We start from the raw sequence: 10,754 nt of genomic DNA, 5'->3' as shown, positions 1-10,754 counted from the left end.
TCTAAACTTGCAGGGGTGATCATTTCACAATATATATTTACACCAAATTGTTAATGTTGTATACCCGGAACTTATGCAATGCTACGTGTCAGTTGCATCTCAATAAAACCAGAAAGAAAAAGAGGGGCCTGGGTGGCTCAGTCGGTTAAGTGCCCGACTTCAGCTCAGGTCACGGTCTCAGGGTTTGTGAGTTGGAGCCCCGCGTCAGGCTCTGTGCTGACAGCTCAGAGCCTGGAGCCTGCTTTGGATCCCGTGTCTCCCTCTCTCTCCCGCTCGCACTCTGTCTCTCAAAAATAAATAAATGTTAAAAAAAAAAAATTAAAAAAAACACAGAAAAAACATTGGTAGGAACAACAGCAAAACCAACCTATTGCCTTAATTTTCTACACTAGTTTAGGTCTCTCTTCTGAGTCCCTGAATTATTCACAGCCTAGCAAGCTGCCTGGGAAATAGTAGACATCTAATAAATAATATCTGGGTAATGGAACGAACTTTTCAGTCTTCTTTTTCTTAACTTCTAAATATTAAGTAGTCTTTGCTCCCAACGTGGAGTTTGAATTAAGGACCCCGAGATCAAGAGCCACAGGCTCTGCCGATTTGAACCAGCCAACGTGGGCAGTTGGCTGAGACAAGAGGCAAGTGGGATTACAGAAGCCAAAAGCATGCAAGGGGGTTATCGGGCCTCTGACATCTGGCTGGCCATTTTTTATCTGCTCTCGCCGACTTCCCTTCTCATCCCCCCTCTTGATTTTCAAGCTGCTGTGGCAGCCTTCGAGAAAATCAGTTTGTGGGGGCAGGGGAACCCCTTGCTGTCACAGGAGGAGGGGCGAAGACTGTTCTGCTGCTGTCCTCCTGCTGGACGGGGACGTGGAAGGGAGGGGTGTGACAGCTAGGGTTCTTCGCCATCCAAAGGGGGGTGGCGACAGCTAGAATGGTCCCACTGGAGCATCACCTGGAGTTGCGTAGCTTCCAGGCGAGGGGAAGCAAACCTGGTTAGCATATACGAATCCAAGGAGCAAACAGGAGGGGTGTGAATGGCCTTAGGACGGGACCAGCTGAAGGAGGAGTAGGATGCCCAGTTCCATATGTTGCCCTGGGTTCCGCGAGTCTGCTAATTCTCGCCTCCTTCTCGTGATCCGCTCCCTTACTCGTTGGCCCATATCCCTAACTATCCCCGATCAGTTAACACAGAAGCAGCATTCCTCATTTAGGAAGAGACCTAGTCCTCCTTTTTCAGCAGGTAGCAGGTCTAGCCCTCTCCTGTTTTGTAAGACTACCGCCGCCAAGGAGTCTACTGGACCCTGTAAGGCCGCCAGGGACCCGGCAACTCGTTCTATGTCATCCTGACACCAGTAAGTAGAGGGTTTGCGACTGAGGCGCCAATCTGTGGGAGGAACCTGGGTGAGCCCTACAGCGAAGAGTGTAGCCACAAGTGTGGAAAGAGACAGGTCGGGGACGACCATGAAATTCGAGAGAGAAGGATTTGCTGTAGTTCATTTCAGTTGCTTGGGGATTTCCTCAAGCTTCTCTCTTCTGGAGAGTTCTCAGGTGTTGGCTGCGGGCCGCTGTCTCCTTAAGGGTGATCTGTAGAGGATTATTCTGGTTAGCAGTGACTTTCCATTCCAAGTGGTTGTCAGGTGACAGGTGGGCTGCCTTTACTCGAGAATGGTGGATCCGGGTGGTTCGTCCTACAACCTTGAGGACTGTGGGCGTGGTTAGCACAACTAACTAGGGTCCCTTCCAGGTAGGTTTGAGTGGTTCCCTTCTCCAATCTTTAATCCAAGCCTGGTCCCCAGGTTTGTGAGGGTGTCCATTTTTCCTAAGGAAACGGGTATCCTGTCTGTCACCCGTCTATGCATCTCAAATACAGTTTTCCCTAGTCCTTGCCGTTGTTTTTGTCTTTCTGAATCCCCTAGCTCTGTCAGGTCGCCCTTGAATTTGACTAGTGGAGGGGGCCTTCCGTATAGGATCTCAAATGGGGAGAATCCTAAATTTCTCCGGGATGTACAGTGTCCTCAGAGAAGAGCTGGGAGTAGCGTATCTGGCCAGGGCAAGTCGGTTTCCTGATTTGGAAATTTGGCCATGGCTGATTTGAGGGTCCCGCTCATACGTTTCGCTTCCCCTGAACTCTGGGGCTGGTAGGTTGCGTTAAGTTCCTAGGGTTTTCACGGCTTCCACTCTTACTCGTGGGTTTTCACGTGGTAGTCCCTGATATTGTGTCACTCGAGCATGAGTTTTCCAGGGTTGCCCCCTGGCATCCATCAGGGTAATAACTGAATGGGGAACCTTAACGTTTAGGTTTGCCCCCACATGAGTCGGCTTCCTTGATGAAAAGCGTGGCGGGTGCCAGGGCCCTCCGACAGGGTGGCCATCCTGCCGTAACCGAGTCAATGTGTTTTGAAAGGTATGCCACTGGTCTCTGCCACGGTCCAAATTCCTGGGTTAGAACCCCCAGGGCCACCCATTGTTTCCATGCATGAAAGGTTGAAATCTCGTGATACAGCTGGGAGTCCCAAGGCTGGTGCCTCTGTGAGTTTCGTTTTTATGGATGTGAAAGCCTATCTTGATTAGGGGGTGCCCTTCCTTCCCCCTTTGGTGCCTCCTATAGAGGTCTGGCCAACTCTGAGAAGCCTGGGACCCATATCCGACAGAATCCTGCTGCTACTGGAAACTCTGGGACCTGCCGGCGAGCAGTGGGAACCGGAATGGCACAGACTGCCTGTTTCCTTTCTGCTCCCAGCATCCGTTTGCCTTGGGTAATTTTGAAGCCCAAATATTTAACTTCCTGTTGGCAAATCTGTGCCTTTTTCTTTGACGCGGCGTATCCTGCCTCTGCTGGTAGCCTGAGTAGGGCCCCGGTTCCCTCCCAGCACTGGGTCCGTGTAGCACTGGCTAGCAGGAGATCGTCCACATATCGGAGGAGGACACATCCTAGGTCCCATCCCAGAAGCCTGGCTAAGTCAGATGCCAGCGCCCACTGAACAAGGTGAATCCTTGTGGCAGGCTCATCCAAGTCAATTGTTCCTTTGTCCCTGTGGTAGGGTTTTCCCATTCAAAGGCAAATAGGGCTTGAGTATTAGGCATTAGCTGGAGACAGAAGAAGGCGTGCTGTAAATCTAGACATGTGAACCATCCTGCCTCAGAGGGTACGAGTCTTGGTCAAGTGTATGGGTTAGGCAATGCTGAGTTCAGTGTGACGACTGCTTCATTCATGTCTCTTAGCTCCTGCACAGGGCGGTAATCTTTTGTCCCTGGCTTTTCCAGGAGTATTCCATGGGGACTGGCATCCTTTTAGAAGTCCCCACTTGAGTAGCCTGTCCAAGTGTGTCTGGATCCCCAAGCGTGCCTCCCATGGGACCATATATTGGCGTATTTTGACAGGTTGGGCCCTAGGGGTTAGGTCAATTAATATCGGGGTGTGGTTTTTTTTGCCACACCAGAGGGGTTTCCTTCTGCCCAAAATGAAGAGAATTCAGCTTCTAGCTTGGGGGCCAACGTTGGCTCACCGTAAAGGGAAGTCTATAATCTCCATTCCTCTTCCCGTGGAATCCCATGGAACCAGCATGGGTTGGGCCTTTTCGTTTAGGCACAACTGTGTCTGTCCATCTGAAGTGAAGGCTATTTCTGCGTCCAAGTTGGCTAGGAGGTCTCTACCTAACAGTGAGACCGGGCAGGTGGATAGATACAGGAATTCATGAACTACTCAGTGGCCCCCACCCGGCACTGTTGGGGACTGCACAATGGCCTTCAGGGTTACATCCCAGTGCCTCCTACAATGGTAAATTCTCCACCCAACAGAGGGGCCACGTTGTGTGTCACCACAGAGTGTTCGGCCCCAGTGTCGACCATGAAGTCTATTGTCTGGCCCTCAATCTGACCATGGGCTCATGGGGGTCAGTTGGAGAGAGCCCTGTCTTTCCTAATCAGAGTCCCCTCGTGCCAGTCCAATCAGATCAGCCTCGGGTGGTTCTGGTTGGAGCAGAAGTTTTTGGTTTTCCCTTTTAGCAGCTGGGGATTTTTCCAGTGTCCAAAGTCTTTGCAGTAGGCACAATGATCCCGTCCCAGCGGTGCCCTTCTTTTCTGTTCTTGAGTCCCTTGCAGTTTCCGTGGAGGTCCTTCCGGAGGGGGTGATCACCCCAAGACCGCGGCCAGGAGAGCTGCCTTTTGTTTCATTCTTCTGTCCGCCTCTTTTCTGGCAGCTCGATCCTGATATACAAAAATCTTGTTGGCGATTTCCAATAGTTCGGTGGCATTCTTTCTAGCGATTCCTTCCAACTTTTGGACCTTCTGTCTAATATCACTTTGGGCCTGTCCCACGAAGGCAGCAATGACCGTGCGCTGGTTTTTGGGGGCTTCTGGGCCAAAGGGCGTGTAAACTCTGAAGGATTCACATAATCTTTCATAGAAGTCAGCCGGTCGCATCTGGCTTTTGTAGAACCTCAGCTACCTTTGCCATGTTGGTGGGCTTTCAGGCCCCTGCTTTTACCCCCTTGGAAGAAGACAGGTCGGTATGTTTCTAATCTGACCCTTGACGCTTCTGTGTTGGGTCCCAGTGAGGCTCCCCTTCGGGTGTAGCCTCCCGTGCCCAAGCGTCAGTGTCTGGTTATGCATCTGGTGCCTGAGCCTGGAGCCATTTTCTGGCTTCGGTGACAATTTGTCGGCACTCTTCCACGTTGCAACCCAGGCAGGGCAGTGAGTTTCAAATATGGATTCCAGGAGACCTATCATTGCCTGAGGCTTCGCAGAGTAGGGCAGGTGTGGTGTTTCCAGTTGAGGAGGTCAGTGCGGAATGGTTGGTAGTAGAAAACCAATCCCCTTCTTGTAGGTCCCATCGGGGCCTAATCTCTGGGGATCCCTAGTCTCCCGTAGTGGCATCTGCATTGCCATTGGGGCCTTAGACCTTGAGACAAGGACCTAAGGCATCTTCCTACTGGTTCAGGTGTCCTTGGTTGGGGCGGACCGGCCACTGGTGGAGGCAAGACCGACGGGTGAACTGTCAGGCAGGTGACGTTCCTCTCCCTCGACTGATGGGGTCTGGGGGCATATGGTGGCAGAAATGGAAGGACTTTCTCTGAATCTTCTTGGAGGCTGGGAGCGGTTTTTTTCCTGCTGTGAGGTCTTCTTCTCAACCCCTGCCACAAAGACGCTACATTGTCCCTTACTGTTAACGCTGAACCGGACCCAAGGAGGCTTGACTTGTGCTATTTCCAGTCACTGATCGTTGTATAGGGATGATCCGGGGGGTCGGGGTCTCCAGTAACTACTTTGTAAACAGCTCATACTGTGGGGACATCTAGGGTGCCCTCAATGGGCCAGCCTACACAGAACATAGGCCATTCTAATTCACAGAGAGTGGGTAATTTCCCAGGGGTCAATTTGACCCCATAGTCACCTGAAAATCTTTTTTTTTAATTCATTAAAACAATTTTTTTTTTTACTGTTTATCTATTTTTTTGAGAGAGACAGAGAGAGAGAGAGAGAGACAGAATCCGAAGCTGGCTCCAGGCTCTGAGCTGTGAGCACAGAGCCCAATGCCGGGCGGAACTCGTGAATCGTGAGATCATTACCCGGGCTGAAGCTGGACACTTAACCGACTGAGCCACCCAGGCACCCCTAAAATCCTTAATCATACACACCCAAACAGTTGGTATCCTAGATGGGTCCCTCCCTATTTACCGTGTCCCAGACAAACATGATGGGAGAGGTCGTATCGTCCACTTGGCCACTCCCATTCGGGGATTAGATGCCTCTTAACATTGGCAGGTCGGTATAAACCCCCGACTCGGATCAGCCCTCTGTGGACCTGATTCTGCCTTGAGCTGTATGAGGTCGGCATGGAATCGCAGGGTAGGACCCGCTCAGGCTCCGTAGCTGAGACCGTGGAACGCTCGCACACACGTTCACATCGATTGCCGACTCCACCCGGGAGTTCCCTGTTCTATGCACAGACTATGTGGCCCCGGGGGTGATCAAGCTCCCCTTCCTCCTCGGTCTGAAGTCCCCAAGGACCCTTACCGATCCGATGTCCTGGGACCGGCCTTTTCTGTTCCCTCTGGAGTCTGTCTGAGTGCAGCTTTGGCCGACTCTTGTCAGGGTCCAGTTAGGTCCCAGGCAGCGTGGCTTCCTTTCGGTCACAGGGGTCCGTGAGGAGTAGCCTCTCTGCCAGCCTCCCACGACAGTGGCTCACGGCGGTCACCTTCCCGGCCAATGCATCAAAAACTTTACAACAAATATCGGTGCCCAAGAAGAGACAAGCGACACACACTGGGGGAATCAGAAAAGACTGTTTATTTCGCACCGATGCTGGCCCAGCAAACATTCTCTTGGCTGCACATGTGGGGCACTACACTTGGGCCACCCGGGCAGTTGGTTGATGCAAGAGGCAAGTAAGATCACGGAAGCCAAAAGCATGGAAGGGGAGTATCTGGCTCCAGACATCTGACTGGCCCTTTTTTTTATGTGCTCTTGCCCGCTTTCCTTCTCAAGATGGTGAAGATCATAACAGGCTAGAAGGAATTATGCAGAGGATGAAAGAGAGATTATTGAAGTTACACCGCTTATGAAGAAACGTACAGAACAATCGCGAATGTGAATAATGTGTCAGAATTTTCATAATCTTGCCGCGATGCGATGAGTTGCTGGGAAAATACACTGGGATGAACGGTGAGGTGCGTGAAGAAGGTTGAGCATTTTGTTGAAAATTTGTCACGCTTGACCTCTACAGAGATGGTCTTTTTCATCCACATGCTACTTTTGCTGCTTCCATGAACCATAATGCCTGCCTTTTATTTTACTTGGAATCATGAAGGCAAATAATTTAACTAACTTCATAGTGGTAGAAGATACATGGATGCACCTCAAACATTTTAAAGGTTTATTTAAACAAAACCCAATTCAAATCAGGCAGTGACCAATCTTTCAGATGGAAAGCTTTGAGGAGTTGTACAAAAGGAAAGACTCTTATAGGCAGAAGGGAGCAGGAACGAGGAAGTTGTACTGGACAAAAGAGCAGGTTGGTTATTACCGGGTCAGTTTCCTTTGGGGGATGGCAGGGATCAGGCAGATGACCTAACCAGTGCTGATTAGGTGATTCCTGACTGGTTGAAGACCCCATTCCTTCGAGAGCCAAAACTGTAATTAAATTAAGTCTTGGTTTCGCGATATGGGGCTTAGCACAAGGGGCTTCATTTGGGACCCGTTGTCTTGCTTTTTAACAATAGCTAATGCTAAATGGTTTCAAAGAAAATAATTTCTTACCTCACTGTTTAGATTTAAGGCAGGTAGAGGACAAGTTCATGACCATAGGTGATTCATACCTTCTTAATGGCTAAGTAGCACAAAAGAAGCATTGCCATTCTCTTCAAAACTAAAAAGTAATAATAATGTCTGCATTACAGTGTAAACAAACAGAAAGGAAGGCTTGCAAGGTTTGCTTTGGTTAAATATGAGATAACCATGATGGCTTTAGTCCCTCTTATTGCCAGGATGTGGGAAGGCAGGTCTGGGAATGGAAATACATTATTCAAAACATTGAATAATGGTGATTTGAGGGCAGAGCCAGGAAATGACAATGGAAAGACAAACAAGAAATCTCCTGGGTTTTTGTTTTGAGGAGGGTGGAGAGAAAGACTTTAGCCCAAGTATTAAATTACCCTTTGTATCTATTTACCTTACTCATTAACTGTTAAGAGTTTGCCTTCTACTATTTTTCAAAACAGACATGCTTCCTTTCCATGAAAAATTGTTCAATCTTCTAAGCAAAGCTCGAAGGTTATGAGTGAAATGTGATCACTTTCTTTTCATATTTTTAATACTTCAAAAATTTAGAGCAGCTAAGTAAACTTTTTAGACGATAGGCAAATTTTACATCAAAGAGTCTTTTGCTATCACGATACAACTTATTTTTAACACATTTAATATAAATCTCTTATTCATCCTGCTACTGCAAGGATTTCCCTACATATTAAATAAGTAATTTCCCTATATATAAACAAATTCCCTATATATTAAAGTTTATATTTTGGTACTGATGAATTACATTGTGTATAATAATCGCTCGAGGAGTTGGAATAGTCTGGTATATATAGAAATCAAATGAGATAAAAAGACCAAGTTCTTAACGAAGCAACTAATTATTAACGCTATGACTATATTGGTTGTATTTTTCAAGTCGGAACTTTTTTAACGATAATAGAAAAACATTAAAATTGGTACATTGACTACCCAATAGTGTTGCTGTGATGCTAAGTATTCCAATGTCATTTAAAAAGAAATCTAACTTACTTCACTGTTTACCCATGTTAAAGAGAAGACAACAGGCCCCAGTTGGAGTCACTTATGCTAAGCCCCATGTCACCAAACCAAGACTTAACTATGGTTTTGGCTCTCCCAGAAATGGGACAGTAAACCAGGTAATCAGGAATTGCCCACTAGTTGGGTCACAGACCCCAGCCTTCCCCTGAAGGAAAGAAGCCTCGTAATAACCAACTTGCTTTTTTGCCCAGTATAATTTCGTTGTTACCGTGCCATTCTACTGAAAAAATTCTTTCATTCCGTACAGCTCCTCAGAGCTCTTTTTTCTTTGCTAGATTGGATGCTGCCTGATTCATGAATTATTGAATAAAGCCAATAAGACCTCTAAAAGTTACTCAGTTGAGGGGCCCTTGGGTGACTCGGTTTGTAGAGCATGCAACTTCTTCTTTTTTTAATGTTTATTTGTTTTGAGAGAGAGAGAGAGAGAGAGTAAGTGGGGGAGGGGCAGAGAGAAAAATCCTAAGCAGGTTCCATGCTGTCAGGAGGAGGGCTCTAGCCCATGAAGGGTGAGATCATGATCTGAGCCGAAATCAAGAGTCAGATGCCCAACTGACTGAGCCACCCAGATGCTCCAGGCATGCAATTCTTGATCTCAGGGTTGTGACTTTAAGTCCCACATGGGGCATACAGCTTACTTAAGAAAATAAAATAAAAGAGGACATAAAAGTTACTCATCTGAATTCTTTTCTTGAATTTGTTAAATGTTTACTTATTTTTACGAGAGAGAGCCAGTGGGAGAAGGGCAGAAGGAGAGGGAGATACAGAATCTGAAGCAGGCTCTAGGCTCTGAGCTGTTAGCACAGAGCCCGATGTGGGGTTTGAACCCATGAACTGTAAGATCATGACCTGAGCCGATGATCTTACAGTTCGTGTTGGATGCTTAACCAACTGAGCCACCCAGGTGCCCCGAATTTTGTTTTTTAATACCTGATAAGAACTTACCTTGTGATATTAGCTGTCAACATAAAGGGAAAACAAAACTCCATAATAATGCATAAGATTTTATATTATAGAAATTTTACTTCCACTTAATACATGGAATTTCTTGCATTTCTTAATGTAGAATGTTTACTTCCGTTTAGTATATGAAATTTCATGCATTTCTTTTTTTTAATATCATTTATTGTCAAATTGGCTTCCATACAACACCCAGTGCTCATCCCAACAAGTGCCCTCCTCAATGCCCATCACCCACTCTCCCTCTCCTCCTCCCCCCATCAACCCTCAGTTCTCTGTATTTAAGTAAGAGTCTCTTTATGGTTTGCCTTCCTCCCTCTCTGTTTGTAACTATTTTCCCCCCTTCCCTTCCCCCATGGTCTTCTGTTAAGTTTCTCAAGATCCACATATGAGTGAAAACAGATGATATCTGTCTTTCTCTGACTGACTTATTTCACTTAGCATAATGCCCTCCAGTTCCATCCATGTTGCTGCAAATGACAGGATTTCCTTCTTTCTCATTGCCAAGTAGTATTCCATTGTATATATAAACCACATCTTCTTTATCCATTCATCAGTTGATGGACATTTAGGCTCTTTCCATAATTTGGCTATTGTTGAAAGCGCTGCTATAAACGTTGGGGTACAAGTGCCCCTATGCATCAGCACTCCTGTATCCCTTGGGTAAGTTTCTAGCAGTGCTATTGCTGGGTCATAGAGTAGTTCCATTTTTAATCTTCTGAGGAACCTCCACATGGTTTTCCAGAGCAGCTGCACCAGAAGAAACCCACTTTAAATATAAAGACATATATCAATTAATAGTAAAATAATATAGAAATAAATACCTTGCTAATACTAAGTAAATGAGGGCGGGAGTAGCTATATTAATTCCAGACAAAGCAGACTCTAGAGCAAGGAGAATTGTCAGGGATAAAGACAAATATTACATAATGATAAAGGGGTAATTTTTTTTTAAGATTTTAAAATTTTTATGTAATCTTTACACCCAGCATGAGCCTCAAACTCACAACCCTGAGATCAAGAGTCACATGCTCCACTGACTGGGCCAGCCAGGGGTCCCAATAAAGGGATCAATTATCCAGGAAGATATAACAATCCTTCATGTGTATGCATCTGACAAAAAGCATCGAAATACACGAGGCAAAAACTGATAAAACTTTAAGGAGATGTGGATCAATCTACGGTTATGCTTGGAGACATCAACATCGATCTATCAGAAACAGACCTGGCAGGCAGAAAACCAATAAGGACATGGCTGAAGTCAATAGCACTGCCAATCAACAGGATGTAACTGACATCTATAGACTACTTCGGCCAACAACAGCGAATTCTTCTTAAACTCACATGGAGCGTGCACTAACAAGAACGACATTCTGGTCATAAGACACACCTTAACACATTTAGAAGAGAACACTACACACTGTGTGATTCCAACTATATGACATCCGGAAATGGCAAGACTATGCAGACAGGAAAAAGAGCAG

This window comes from Lynx canadensis, chromosome D4 (genome assembly GCF_007474595.2).
Source record: "Lynx canadensis isolate LIC74 chromosome D4, mLynCan4.pri.v2, whole genome shotgun sequence".
Lineage (NCBI taxonomy): Eukaryota > Metazoa > Chordata > Mammalia > Carnivora > Felidae > Lynx > Lynx canadensis.
This window is presented reverse-complemented; position numbering follows the sequence as displayed.